The following is a 15,741-nucleotide window of genomic DNA, read 5'->3' on the forward strand; positions in this document are numbered from 1 at the left end:
AGGTTAGTCCCTTTCCTGCACATAAAATATATTATATATATTATATACTGAGTTTTACTTTTAAGACTCATATATTGTGGTCAGCATTGCCTTCGAGGCATTTTCCCATGTCATTATAGTATAAAAACATTGTTAATGGTTGTGAAACGCCACTAAAGGTTAAATGTTTTAGATTTACAAGCTAGTGGTTTACAAGAGTAATAGAAAAATAAAGAAGGCATTAACCATTCAACTTTCACATAACTTTTTAGTACACTTGGGTTTATGATTTTTTTTTAATTCACAGAAAGACGTTGGGTGTGGTGGCTCATGCCTGTAATCTGAGCACTATGGGAGGCCGAGGCAGAAGCAACATTTGAGCCCAGGAGTTCAAGACTAGCCTGGGCGACACAGCAGGACCTTACCTCTACAATTTTTTTTTTAATTAGTAGGGTGTGGCGGTGCACACCTGCAGTCCCAGCTGCTCAGAAGGCTGGGGAGAAAGGATCACCTGGGCCCAGTAGTACCACCACACTTCAGGCTGGGTGACAGAGATCCTATTACTATTAAAATAAAACAAAACAAAACAAAATAAAACAAATTTCAAATTGGTGAGCAAAGAGACTAAAAAACCCAAAAAATGTGTTCATAAATACTTAAGGAGTGTTTTGATATAAAATAAATTTACTGACATCTCTTCTACTTTGTAGACAAGAGTAAAAAATTAGTGGTACAGAGATTTGCATATCAGAAAGGTTCTGTACTTAAGCTCCTCAGTTCCAGGAAGCTGGAAGATCCACCTCACCATTCATGAAAAGAAAACAATGGCTTTAAGCCACCACCACCACCATGCAGACAAAGCCACGGACAGAAAAGGGGTGACCAGCCTTAGCTCAGGAGTTTGTCAAGAGTTAAAAGTTGGCCATTTTGTTTACTGCCTATTTTACTTCTCCCCAACTTTAAGAATGGGTCCTAACCTTCCACCACTTGCTAGACACATACATTCTTAGACTTAATCTCACCTGACTCATAAGCAAAGTCTTCATATTCCTGTAGTTGCTCTTTGTAAAGCCTTCAAAGTTACCATCTTAGAAATATTTTTATTTCTAATAAAAATGTTAATTTTTAGATGCAGAAAGTTAAAAAATAAAAAAGAGAGTGTGTGCTGGAGGAAAAAAAAACGAACGAACAAACTTGAAACATACCATCCTTACCCAAAGGGATAATTTGTCAAGTTCTCTTTTGGTAGCACTACCTACCAGAACAAAGGTGTAACACCAGAACAAAGGTATAACACCAGAACAAAGGTATAACACTTATATAACACTCCAGAACAAAGCAGAATGATCAAGTTTCCTTTCTAAGAGAATCATTTGGGAAAATGAGATCTTTTTCAGACAACATTTTGGACCACAGAGAACAAATTCCCCACTTATTAAGATTTGGCAATGTAAAGAAGCAGGTCCTCTTAAACGGTTACCAAAATATGTATTTCCCTAAGGATTTATAAGGTTAAAAATTAGTAAACATGTGCTGAAAGATGGTCAAAGAACTACTAGTACAAGCTTTGAGGAAAAATTCCAATGCCTTTGGGGAAAAAAGTTTCTAAATCTACTTTCTATATCTTAGCTTAAAAGTGATTGTTTATTCCCCAAAGACAAAAAATTCCATTATTTCCTCATGTGAAGAGACACACCTGAAGAACTGAATCATTATATTAATTACAATTATTATCATATAATAGAATTCATTATCATTACCATATTAATGCTAAAAGAAATTTTAGAGATCCAATTCAAACTTCATTTTACAAATGAGGAAACCTCTGAGAAATAAACTGCATGACGTGGCCAAATCAGCTGTCAACAGCAGATTATACAACAGTTGTGTGCCTTATTTCACCAACTGAACTAGAAACTCACTAGAGGCTTATAGAAGAGTAGATGTCTTCTATACCTTCCTATTACCCACAGTGTCTAGCTTAATAATTTGGACTTAATATAGCTAACCTTGTAACACCATATTATGATTATAAAGTCAAGAATGTTTCCAAAAGTAAAACATAAAAGCTGGCTTCATTACTTTATAACCACACAGAACTTAATTTTACTCCTTATTTATGTCAATATACGGCACGCCAGTCCTTTAAGACATCAACACAAATAGTTATAATTTATACCTTCCCAAATCATAAAGTAATTATCAATCTTCTTAAAAGTTTTTAAGAACTCACAAGTCACAATAGTAGTTTACTTCTGTAGGCTTTAAAAGTCAAAATATTACCTGATCTTCAATCTCCCTTGAATGAAAAAGATGACATTGGCACATCTAAGCTATCATTTTATCTCATTAAAAATTAAGCAGTTGAGGCCGGGTGTAGTGGCTCAAGCCTGTAATACCAACACTTCAGGAGGCCGAGGTGGGCGGATCACTTGAGGCCAGGAGTTTGAGACCAGCCTGGCAAACATGGTGAAAACCCCGTCTCTACCAAAAATACAAAAATTAGCCAGGTGTGGTGGCAGGTGCCTGTAATCCCAGCTACTCAGGAGGCAGAGGCACAAGAATCGCTGGAACCCAGGAGTCGGAGGTTGCAGTGAGCCAAGATCACGCCACCGCACTCCAGCTTGGGTGACAGAGCGAGGCTTCGTCTCAAAAACAAAACGTAACAAAAACAAAAATTAAGCAGCTGAACAAAATGCCATTAGCAGCATGTATTATAAAAAATATATTCATAAGTCTCCACCTCCTGTTAAAACCATTCAAGGTAGCTAATAGTTCTACTCTAAGCCTCAACTTACTACTATTTTTCATAATTCAAGCTTATATTCTTAAATTTGCTCTTGCAGCCTACCTTTCATCAAACTCAATAACCACCTCAAGCACTAGGTTTAACAGAGCATGTCTACCACCTAGGAACCATGTAGCCGAGTACCTGATGGTCACTTTCCTAAAAGCATAATGATTTCCCATGAAGTTGTTTAAATAAACAGCAGGAAACTAGAGTTGATTTAATGCATTTCAAAATGGAAGACTATGAAGTAACACAAGTTATACCTTAAATAATTTAGAAAACAAGTATAAATTTGAAATTACATCCTTTTATTCTGAAACAGTATTTCTCTGACTTTAATGTGCCTACAAATCAACTGGGCCTTTGGCTGGTCAACTGACTGATTCAGAAGGCAAGGGTGGGGCCTGAGATTCTACATTTCTATCCTTCTCCCTGGTGATACCGATCCTTTTGGTCCATGGACCACCTTGGATTAGCAAAGATGTGGTAAAGAGCTTTGAGAAATACCTGTCCAGCTGACCAGATCAATAACAACAGTGGCTGTCAGGGCTGGCTGCTTTCACATCCAATGGTACCTTTTTTCTTTTTTTTTTTTTTTTTGAGATGAAGTCTTGCTCTGTTGCCCAGGCTGGAGTGCAATGGTGCGATCTTGGCTCACTGCAACCTCCACCTCTCATGTTCAATTCTCTGCCTCAGCCTCCTGAGTAGCTGGGATTACAGGCGCCCACCACCACACCCAGCTAATTTTTTGTGTCTTTAGTAGAGGCAAGATTTCACCATCTTGGCCAGGCTGGTCTTGAACTCCTGACCTTGCGATCCACATACCTCGGCCTTCCAAAGTGCTGGGATTACAGGCGTGAGCCACCACGCCCAGCCGGTGCCATTTCTTAAAGTAGATACAGACTTTCCCTACATTAGGACTCTTAATTTATGCTTTTGAATGCTCCTCTCAAGACAGCTCATATTTTGCATCTAGAAGATAACTGGGAATGTTGCTTCCATACCACTTCAGCTTATTCCTTCCCTGTGGAAGGAACTTAATTTGTGTAACACTCCTGAAATTTGATTCACTTCATCCAGGAGAAGTGAAGTGACTTAGTGGATTTTTGTAAATTTATTAAGAATTAGCTGCACAAACTCAGAATGGCCCAACCTCTTTTTTTTCTCTTGGGAATGAGCTGCCCACCAGGGCCAGGACGAGAGTGCAGTGAGGGAGATACTTGCTGGAGGCACTGAATTTAACACAACACGATTAACAGTACCCTACCCAGCCATCCTGGAGCCCGGGGCAAAGGGAAACACTAGTGACTGCGGCTGGCTGGTTACCTAACTCAGCTCCTCTTCTTTCTAGCACACAGATAATATGTTTCTATGTGTTTTGCAGGTAATGCTGTGTATTCCAGCCAGCAGAATGTGAGTGGACATCATAGGTACCACCTCTGAGTCTGGACCACAGAACTCACACATAATCCTTCACGCTCTTTCTTATGTGACTACACAGATGAACAAAGCAAGCCAAGTGTGGAAACATGTTCAAGATGGAACCACAAGATGGAACAAGCCTGGATCCCTGAATCCCTCCTTGGAGGATTAGTGACCACAAATCATAAATACTCATCTAGATCTCAGCGAGCAAGAAATAAATTATTGTATGTGAAGCTGACTGTTTTAAAGGGTTTTTTGAGGGGGAAAGAAGCGTGATGATACATACATTCTTAAATACTGTAACTACTCTGAAAGAAGCGAACAGTAGTTAACAACTATGTCATTTTAGTCATCTTTTGTTTCGTCAAAATAAAGATGTTACAGGCCTGCGCTTACTTAATATGAAAACACCATATGATCTACAAATCCTTGGGGATACGGAGAATCAGGGTAGCTGATGACATCTGACCTATCCTCTTACTCACTGATGTTGTTCAGAAATCCAAGCTAATAGGTTCTGTTTGCCAGGGAAAGTGGTAATTTCTATGCACTTGCATTTTTATGACAGAACACTGCAAAAAAAAAAAAAAAAAAAAAAAAAAAGCAGTAATTTCTCTGTACCTGCAGTTTTATGAAAGAAAACCCATTAAACAATAGTTTTTAATAACGCATCCCCTACACACTGAACAATTTCCCTGTTCTGTTTCATCTTTAAATATTCCCCAGGTCTGCTTCTTTTAAGATGTCTTCACACGTTAATCTAGTCCAAGGGCTGGCAAGCCATTTCTGAAAAAGGCCAACATAAAATATCCTAGGCTTTACGGGACGTGCAGTCTGTGCTGCATTTATTCAAGTGTGCTGTTGTAGAATCAAAGACGCCACAGATGATATGGAAATGAACAAGCGCAACTGCATCCCAGGAAAATGATTTACAAAAAACAGGCAGAGGGCCAGATTTGGCCATGGACCGTAGCTTCCTGATCCCTGAACTAGTCTATGCCCTAATCCAGAGGTCTCCAACCTTTTTGGCACCAGGGACTGGTTTCATGGGAGACCATTTTTCTGCGGATCAGGGGGAGGGGGATGATTCAAGCATATTACATTTACTGTACACTTTATTTCTATCATTATTACATTGTAATATATAATCAAATAATTATACAATTCATCAGAATGTAGAATCAGTGGGAGCCCTGAGTTTGTTTTCCTGTAAGTAGACAGTCCTATCTGGGGGTGACGGGAGACACTGACAGATCACTAAGCATTAGATTCTCATAAGTAGCTCGCAACCTAAACACCTCGCATGTACAGTTCACAATAGGGTTTGCACTCCCAGAAGAATCTGATGCTGCCACTAATGTGATAGGAGGTGGAACTCAGGCGGTAATGCAAGCGATGGGGAGTGGCTGTGAACACAGATGAAGCTCTGCCCTCTCGCCTGCTGCCTACCTCCTGCCGTGCAGCCCAGTTCCTAACAGGCCGTGGCCCAGGAATTGGGGAAGCCAGCCATAAAGAAGGAAAACCAGCTGTCATTGGCCGGGCGGAGTGGCTCACGGCTGTAATCCCAGCACTTCCGGAAACCGAGGCAGGCAGATCACCTGAGGTCAGGAGTTTGCGACCAGCATGGTAAAACCCTGTCTCTACAAAATATACAAAAATTAGCCGGGCGTGGTGGCATGCACCTGTAATCCCAGCTACTAGAGCGGCTGAGGCAGAAGAATCGCTTGAATCCGGGAGGCACAAGTTGCAGTGAGCTGAGATTATGCCACTGCACTCTAGCCTGGGCCACAGAGCAAGACTCTGTCTCAAAAAAAAAAAAAAAATGTCATGTATACTTCACCATCACTAAAATACAAACACACACACACACACAGATATATATACATATACATACACACACACAAAATTCCTTTGGTTTTATTTCTTGGCTCTTTCAGAGACAGGTCAACTCAATTCAAGGACAGTATACTCTCAATTTTCTGGTAAAGTCCGTTACTACATCTCTTCATAAAAATAGCCACTCACAAAATCAGATATCACAGGGCTTCTGAACTACCTCACGACAAACAGAAATAGCACCAAGAACTGGTTCTTAGTTTTCACAAATCCTCTCCATTCATTATCATTTAAGTTATTTACTAATGAAATTATATACTTTATATACTATAAAATTATTATATACTACAAACTAAGAGATCTTTATGTTAGCATTAGTTTATCTTTGTTTTTAAAAAAAAAAAAAAAAAAAAAAAAAAAAAGCCTAATTGTGACTTTAGAGGCATTTTAAGACTAGTTGACACCGGGTGCCGATTTAGGGAATTTTTGTCACCAAGTTCAAGTTCGTTACAGCTGTCAAAGATCATAAGACTGAAAGCATACAGTATTAGCAGAAACAAGTCTTAGCGGTGTCCATGCAATTTTACAGAGAAGAACAGAAACTTGGCAACCAATGGGTAATTAAATGTCTGCAGAGCATCACATACGAGTACACCCAGTACACAAGTAACCATCATCCTTGATGAGAATGAGAAAATGTTTAATTCCCACTCATCCCAAAGGTCACACACAAGTCTCATTCCTCCATGAGATCTCCTCCTACTCAACACGGCTATCTTTTTACAAGTCTAATATGCATACCTCTCTCAGCACTTGAATGGAATAACTGTCGCAGCATTTGGGAGTTATTTTTCTTTTAGACATCTGCAGATCTTATCTCAAGGTAACTAACAGCCGAGAGTTAAGTATTTGTGAGGCAATCTATGCGAACTCTGAACTTACCTTGGTGGCTTATATAAAATATGTAGAATGCACGGCAGGAGCCTTTGTAAGAAAGTATTATACTGGTTTTCTGGGGGTTTGTTGTTGTCGTTTGGCCTGAGAATGTACTGCTAACCTCTCTTTTGTAAGAGAGAACTGATTTTGACACATATTTTAAAATATGATAGTGCAGAGCTAATGGATGTTAAAATTTTATTTTGTCTTGGCAGGTAGATTGAATTGAGAATCATATTATCAGTGTATCTGAGAATTATATGACCAGCATATTTTAAAATATGGTATCTATTATAATCATATTTTAAAGTATGACAGTGTAGAGCTAATGGATGCTAAAATTTTATTTTCTTGTTTTAGTAGGTAGACTGAATTGAGAATCATATGATCAGTATATCTGAGAATTAGATGAGTAGTATATAGTAAGACTGGACACAATCATTTGCCATCTTTTCCTGTTACCATCACATAGTGTGGGTGGGGAGAGTGAACGGAAATCACTCCAGAATAATGATAAATGGTTTTGAAGACTCTGTATTGAATACATTCCAGCTGATAATGACTTTTCTGTTTTCACTTTGGTGGTATCAGCCTCAGGGTAAAAAAAATGTATTTATAAAAAACAGTTTCATAAATCTTTTAGTTATAAACAACAAAGTTTTATACGAATGTGTCATTTCATTTCTAGACTGTTGATAATAAGGATTTGGGGCCAATTTTGATATATGAATGTATTGTTTCTACATGCGGTGATTGAAGTTCTCTACTAGCAGTTAAAAAAAAAAGAAAGTGAAAGGTGGTGAAAGGGGCTGGGTACAGTGGCTCATGGCTGCAACCCCAAAACATTAGGAGTCCAAGGCAGGAGCAATGCTTGAGGCCTGGAGTTCGAGACTAGCCTGGGCAACACAGCAAGACCCCCATCTCTTAAAAAAAAAAAAAAAAAAATCAGCCAGGCATGGTGGTGCACACCTATGGTCCCAGCTACTCTGAAGGCTGAGGGCAGGACTGCCTGAACCCAGGAGTTCACGGTTGCAGTGAGCTATGACCAAGCCACTGCACTCCAGCCTGGGTGACAGAGCAAGACCCTGTTTCTTAAAAGAAAAAAAGAAGGTGTGAAAGAGACTGAAGTGCAGTAAGATGTTCCAAGTTTGGGGGTTGGGGAACATGAAGATAAAAAAAGGCAACAGTTTGGTCAGCTCAAGAGTTTGGCTTCTACTCTGAGGCAATGTGAGTCTGCCAAAGAAGTTATGATGGAGACGGATGCTTCAAACTGGCTGAAGGTGGAAGACCTAGTAAGGAGAGACTGGACGCATGAAACTGCTAGGGCAGATGTGAACCCCTGGCAGTGGCAGCAAGAGGCAAGGGAGACGACAAGCCAGACATGCTTAAAAGGCCACTGCTGAGTCCTCTGCATTGAGCAGCAGAGATGCTGGCACACAATATGTGCCCAATACAGGTCTGTTGAATTAAACATTATTTTAAAAGACTACTTTACTTTCATTAATATTTAAAGAAGGAAGCCACAGCAGATAGTATCAGAGAGCTGTATAAATAATCTATCACATTCTAGAGAGATACACAAAGGATTTACGCTTTGAGTATAAACTAGGAGAGTTTTAGAATGTTCTCTCTTCTCTTTCTTCAAATAAACTAATTTGTGAGCTTAGGATATTAATTCTGGATGTTCTAGGGCCTCAAAGGTCTTTTACTCAATCCAAAACAAATAAAAGAGAGGTTCAAAGAATGAATAAGAGATCTGGGTTAAAATGAATAATTTATTAAGCATAGAGACAGATACTAGTTTAATTATCTAAGGAAAAGTAATTTGCTTCTTTCTAAAACACACACATTTAAGACTATTTAAAAGAAAATCATATATAACAAAGAAAGCTATGAGAGAAACTCTGTTTATGCCATGGTTTAAAAAAAAAAATCAAAATGACCTCAACAAACATGTATCACCCCCTTTCCACACTCACCCTCAAAGTCACATGAGGTTTGTATTTAAAACATCTTTAAGAGCCTTTTTGCAGTAATTAGAATATTTTTTATAGAAATAGTCAAAAATTATCAAGTGTCTTATAAGCAGATAGAATTCCCCTACCTCCAAAATAAAAAACAAAAACAAAAAACAAACAAACAAAAAAAACCATTACAAGACCACCAGCAGAGAAGAGAGAGTCCTGGTGGGCAGATGGCATTCCACAGTCCTCTAGAACTGCTATCAAACACACCAGAAAAGTAAAAGAACCATCCAAAAAATCATTTTTACACCAATAAATAAAGATTAAACAATTAATGGTATTTTGTTTACACTTCTGGAGTAGAGTTTTCGGGGGTTTTTTGTTTTTGTTTTTTTTTAATATGTTTACAACTTAAATGGGCATTGGAGTGGAAAACTGACTTACTCTGTCAACAGCACGGTATAGTCAGTTTGTCTTAGATAATTCACACTATGCAATTAAAAAGCCTATGCATGAGCAAGCCCCCAGTTGATGAGGACAAGGACAGCACCCCTGAAGGAGAAGCTCCCAGCGACGCCTGCAGGAAGTATAAAGATACAAGACAAAGTCAATTAACTGACCTACTGAGGTTCAAGAATTCTGATTCCTCAAGTTCATTCCAAAAAATGCTTTCATTCCAATTTTTTTTTTCTCTCAACAACTTCCTAAAACCTCCAAGCCAGCATGTGGAAGACCCCACACATTCACAAACTGTTAAAACTGCATTTCTGAAGGCTTAGTCAGTAATCTTAATAAGGAAAATGGTTTAACATTTTCAGGGCATCCTATATTCTTTAAACATATCATAAAAGCAGCAGAAATAACAAAGTTGTGTTTCCCTCAATCCTCATCTCTTGTTGCCAAGACGGCACGAAAGCCAAATTGCCAAGTTTAAAATGCTCAGATCATTTTCAATCATGAGCATTCAAGTAGTTTCAGTTTTCTTCTCTCTCAGCAGACCCACTGCCACACTCTTTGCTTACATCCACACACACACAGACACATACACACACACACACACAGAGACACATACACACATACACACAGACACACACACACACACACACAGACACACACACACACAGACACACACACATACACACACGGGGGGGAAGCACTACAATCAGAATCACAATGCAAAGGTGACCAATAAGCAAGGTTCTAGACACTTCAGATGGCATATAAGTATATAATACATAATAATTTCCGCCGCACTCCATACAATTGTTGGCGTAACCATAAAATAACCATAGTCAGGTATAATAATATACAACATGTTTACATGTTGCTTAATGAGAGTTTTTGTACTGGATACTTTAACCCAAAGCAGAGCACTACATTTGACTGTTATCCTTTCCAAAAAGTGCATAAGGGTGTACTCACTTTTCTGCATAATAATCTTTGCATTTTCAAACATTCTAAATTTAGCCTGAAGTAGGGGTAACCCAATAAAGTATGATAAATACCACAAACAAAATATAAGCAGGTGGAAAGCATCTAAGATTTAACGAGCAGCTTTAAAAAAAAAAAATCACTTTTGAAACTTGAGTGGTTTTAATTTAAATGCCCCAAATCAACCATACCAAGCTAACTTACCTATAGTCCTCAGAATATCAGAACCAACTGCTATAAACGTAAGAGACGTCTTATTCCAGTTAGCTGTCCAAACAAACATTTTTAATGCCTTTGGTTGCACCTGAGAGACTGTCTTTTTCATGGAGCAATGCAGAAACTACAATCAGACTAAAGGAAATCCAAACACCAGACCATACAACGAATACTCTCTGGGGACTATGATTATTCAAAGACCAGCTCAGCCTGGCAGCAGTAATAGGGCTGAGCGTAATGACTTTTTTTTTTCTTCCAAACTGAAGAATTTTCCTTGGACTCTCTGCCAGTGAAACATCACAGACTTTTCTGAGGCTTTATAGGCAGAAAACTTGTACGCAGATGTTTCTTGGTTATACTATACACATCACTTACAGTAAAACTGAAAACAAACAAAAACACGACAAGCTCTTCAAGCAATTTTCAGACCATGTCTGAAAACAGAAGGGACTTTTGCCTGTCAGATTAAATCAGCGTTCACTGTGGCTGGGTGACTGCTTCTGGATTAAAGAAACTGGAATATTCCAGTGATTTGGATAATACAAAAGAAAAAAAGTTTTTTTTTGTTTTTGTTTTTGAGACGGAGTCTCGCTCTGTCACCCAGGCTGGAGTACAGTGGCCTGATCTCAGCTCACTGCAAGTTCCGTCTCCCAGGTTTATGCCATTCTCCTGCCTCAGCCTCCCGAGTAGCTGGGACTATAGGTGCCCGCCACCTCGCCCGGCTAGTTTTTTGTATTTTTAGTAGAGACGGGGTTTCATCGTGTTAGCCAGGATGGTCTCGATCTCCTGACCTCGTGATCCGCCCGTCTCGGCCTCCCAAAGTGCTGGGATTACAGGCTTGAGCCACCGCGCCCGGCCTAAGAAAAAAAGTTTTAAAGGTAAGTTGTTAAGTCTGCATCTATAACATTACTGGAATTTAGATTTAACGAAAAACCTTCATTAACCTGGCTACAATTTTACTTCTCATTTCCTTGACTAATTACCTATACCAATAAATTTTTAGGAGTGTCATATCCTTTAAACTTAGGAAGTTCAGACTGCTCAAAAATTCTCAAGTTAATAATAAATACAATAATCTACGTAAGGAAAAGTTCCTGAAAGATACATACCGTCTCATTAGCAGTGGTTCACCATCTCAGGTCAGTGATGAGGAATCGGAGGCAGGGGCATCTTCTGCATTGTAAGTTTGCTTTACACATTTATATAATGATTTAAATATTTATAATTACTTTTGGAATTTTATTCAAATATCAAAACATTAAAACACATTTATGCTCCAATGGAATCAAATACATGCTTCACGGATTGAACTTTTCAAGTCAACATTCCTTTCACAGACACCGCAATTCAAAGATCTGGAAATCTTTTCTTCAGAATCTTGGGCCAGCATATCTGCTCTCAGCAATGTGAATAACTAGTGTCATCCAAGCTGTTACTTTACAAAATAGTCAGTGTAGTCCCTAAATAAATGTCTTTCAAATTCCAACAACAGATTGTCTAAACCAGACACCTGAAATGCATGCCAAGAAGTCTTGCAAGCAGGCAGTCTACACATGAAAACAAACCCTACAATAGATTCGCTTGAAATTCAATACGACTCTTACAACAAAGACAATTTTACTATTTTCCTATAAACAGGGTCCACTTGTGGAAAAGAGATTGACTCACATGGATAATTCATCTTCCAGTGTTTAGAGTGGCTGAGTTCATTTAACCCAATCTACTAGATCTATATGTGAGAAAAGTGAGGTCTAGAGAAAAGAAGTTACGATTTCTAGTAGCGTCTACTGCATAACTCTAGGAGTCACCATTCACACCGCATTCTATGGACAGAAACTTCACTGGTCCATTTAAAGATGATTGCCACCGTGCCCCTAGAATTGTGCAGGGTAGCGGCCTATATGACTTTTAAGATCACCCAATTATTTAGAGGCAGAATCAGGATCAGAATTATCTCCCATCTCTCCTTTAGTTTACCGTCATCTTGCCTCATAAATGTATGAAATAAAGCAAAATACAAGAGCATTTAGGATAAAACTCTAATTTTTATCCTTTTTAAAACCTGTGCATTTAGCCACCTTAGGTGAAATGCCATCAATACCGCAGACTAATCCTGCCTTCAGAATATCATATTAAAAGGAATGCCTATAGAAACGAGACATACACGTACAAAACAAAATAACTGAAACATTTAAAGATGTCCTACACCAATACACTATATTAAATACTTTGTGTCCCAAAGCTACAGGTGAAAACAAGAATATTTCACTTGTATTATCCAAACTTGAATCCCTACTGTTTTCAATATCCCTACTGACTGTACCACAGAGGATTTAAATAAAGAGATTCATAATTATGACTGTCATATTACATCTGCTAAAACGTAATTATCTGGTCCTGCTTCCCAGTAGAAGAGGCCAGTGTACTCTGTACTGATGTCATACCAAGGAAGCACTTTTGGCCCCAATCACTGATGCCAATTAAGATAAGAAACCAGTACATTCAGTACTCTAGTGGGCTGTTGCAAAGCAGATTAACTTTCCCTACAAAGAGAAACTAGGCCCAAAACCACACACAGTATGTTCAACTTCTTTTTATAACCTGCTATCATTCAATGTGAAAGAAAACCTAGGCACTAAGTAAAAGCATTTTCGACCATTACTTTGTAAACAGCCAGAGCAGTTCTTCTAATTTCTGAAACCACCACCCGTGATTCAGCACCAAAAAAACACAAAGGAATAAAAGGTAATGAGAAACCATATGAACATAATGTGCCCTTGAAAAGCACTGGCATGGAAATGACTTGAAGATTATATAACCAGAGTAATCCATATTAGAGAATCAAAAAGAGATTACACTCCCAAAGATACATTCGGAACAAAAGCTACTATGAACTAAATTATCCTGCTAGTTTCCTCAGTTCATGCAATATACACACACGTACAACCTCCCCCTCACTTTCACCTAGTTGGGATGAGAAGTTAACTTAGGCTGAACGACTATTATTTCTCTTTACTCCTAGTATGACAGGGAGGATCCAAGAGAAAAAAAGATGTACAGTAAAATATAAAGATTAGGAATCAGAGCCCCAAGGAAAATAAAAGATTGTATTAAATATCACTGCAAATCAATGTCCCTGAACCGAACTTTTCAAATATTTTGCAGTGTCTCAGATCGCCATATGTAGTGCAGCAATGGGGGAAGAGTCTTCAAGAGTCATGCTAGCCACACTGTCATTAGAGGTGGCCTAGAGATGCTCTGCAGTTAACTGAAACAAGCCAAAAAGCCCAGTGTCTATATCAATGGCCTTCCTATACAAAGGCAAATCTAGGGTAAGATACCTCACTTTGATGTATATGTATGTTTTCTGTTGCTACACCATAGACTGGGTAACTTATAAGCCATCAAAGTTCATTTAGGTCAGGGTTCTGCAGATTGAAAGTCCAAGAGCACAAAACTGGTGTCTGGTGAGGGCCCTCTTGCTGTGTCGTAACATGGCGAAGGGCATCACACAGTGAGAGAGTAAAAGCCTGCCAACTCAGGTCTCTCTTCTTACAAAGCCACCAGTCTCATCATGGGGGCCACATCCGATGAACTCATCTAAATCTAATTACCTCCCAAAGACTCCACCTCCAAACATATAAAATTTGGGAGTCACATTCAAATCACAGCAATGGAGCACCAAAATCCCACAGGGTCTTTCCAGGAAGAACTCTGACACGTCCCTCATCACTCCTGTCTCTGTCAACCAGCTTGGACACACATCTACACATGCATATATCAATGACTAGCATTTCTGAGGTGGAAGCTAGGGCCCAAAGCACACTTATATGTAAATAAGACTAGGAGGCAAACCTAACCATTCCAATGTCCATGTTCTTCCGCACTGTGCAGCCCTCAAACCAACATTCCCTCCTTCAGCTCCCTCACCTCATTATGTGACCTTAACAATCCTGCTGGTAAAGGCAGTCCCCAACCCACAAGCATATAATCTTCCAAAGTTTGCTTGGAGATTTATTTAACTCAAAGCTCATTTTCCCAGATAAATGCTACTAACAGCATTTCTCTCTTAATAGCATTCTGTTAAGAAGCTCCCAGGCTGCCCTCCAATCTGAAACCCATTTAAACCACAAAGCAGCTACTACTAGTTTGGGGGAAAAAAAAATAGCCCTTAACATCTGCATAAAGGCCTAAAAGCTGAACACCAGTTAAGACTTCGTTTCGATGTGGATAAAAGAATCAAAGGTGTTGCTTTTCCTACTTGATTCTGGCTCCTACCACCTCAGTCTCAAATCAGAAGAGGGTAAGGACTGGTGAGGAAAATGAAAGTTAGTTTAGCACTTTCTAAAAGGTAAAGAAAAGAAAGGGGAGGTGACGCCACCAGCCATTGGGGTGAATCTCATGAGAAGATGCTCAACATCATCAGTCTTTAGCAAGATGCAAATTAAAACCACAATAAGATACCACTTCACACTCGTTAGAACGCCTATGATCAAAATGCTGGTGAGGATGTGGAGAAACTGGAACGCCCTCGCATTGCTTGTGGAAATGTAACATGGTGCAGCAGCTGTGGAAAATAATTCCGTGGTTCCTCAAAGACATAAACATAGAATTGCCATCTGATCAAGCATTCCACCCTTACACCCCCAAAACTAGAAAACAGAAACTCCAAGAGATATTTGTACACCCACGTTCACAGCAGCAGTGTTTACAATAATCAAAAAGTGGACACCCACTGACAGACGAGTGGATAAACAAAACGTGATCTATACGTAAAGTGGAATATTATTCAGCCATAAAAAGGAAAGAAATTCTGCTACATGCTGCAACATGGCTGAACCCTGAAAATATTATAAGTCAAAAACAAAAAAACAGAAAAGGACAAACATTGGATGATTCCACTTAAAGTACCTGGAGTAGTCAAATGAATAAAGACAGAAAGTCAATTCGAGGTTAACAGGGGCTGGGGGAGGGGAACACGGGGAGCTATTGTTAAATGGGTAGACTTTCTGTGTGGGATGATGAAAAAGTTCTGAAAACATTGGTGATAGATGCACAACTCTGTGATGGTACTTAATGCCACTGAACTGTACATTCAAAAACGGTTTAAAATGTAAATTTTACGTTGTATCTCCTTTACCTTTAAAAAAAAAAAAAAGCAAC

At 39.0% G+C, this 15,741-nt stretch overlaps 1 protein-coding gene across 3 annotated transcripts in view; it reads right to left on the minus strand.

The window, feature by feature from the left end:
• Positions 1 to 15,741, minus strand: part of MTUS1 (microtubule associated tumor suppressor 1) — a 170,597-nt gene that overhangs the window by 127,661 nt on the left and 27,195 nt on the right. The window contains exon 1 of one of the 3 annotated variants that reach the window (XM_011979595.1): positions 10,567 to 10,714. The exons of the other annotated variants lie outside the window; for them this stretch is intronic. The gene's annotated coding sequence lies outside the window, so the exon portion shown is untranslated. Of the gene's footprint in view, positions 1 to 10,566; positions 10,715 to 15,741 lie in introns of those variants that run through there. 3 annotated transcript variants of the gene reach the window in all.

The sequence above is a fragment of the Mandrillus leucophaeus genome, unplaced genomic scaffold, assembly GCF_000951045.1.
Source record: "Mandrillus leucophaeus isolate KB7577 unplaced genomic scaffold, Mleu.le_1.0 Scaffold204, whole genome shotgun sequence".
In the NCBI taxonomy this organism is placed as follows: Eukaryota; Metazoa; Chordata; class Mammalia; order Primates; family Cercopithecidae; genus Mandrillus; species Mandrillus leucophaeus.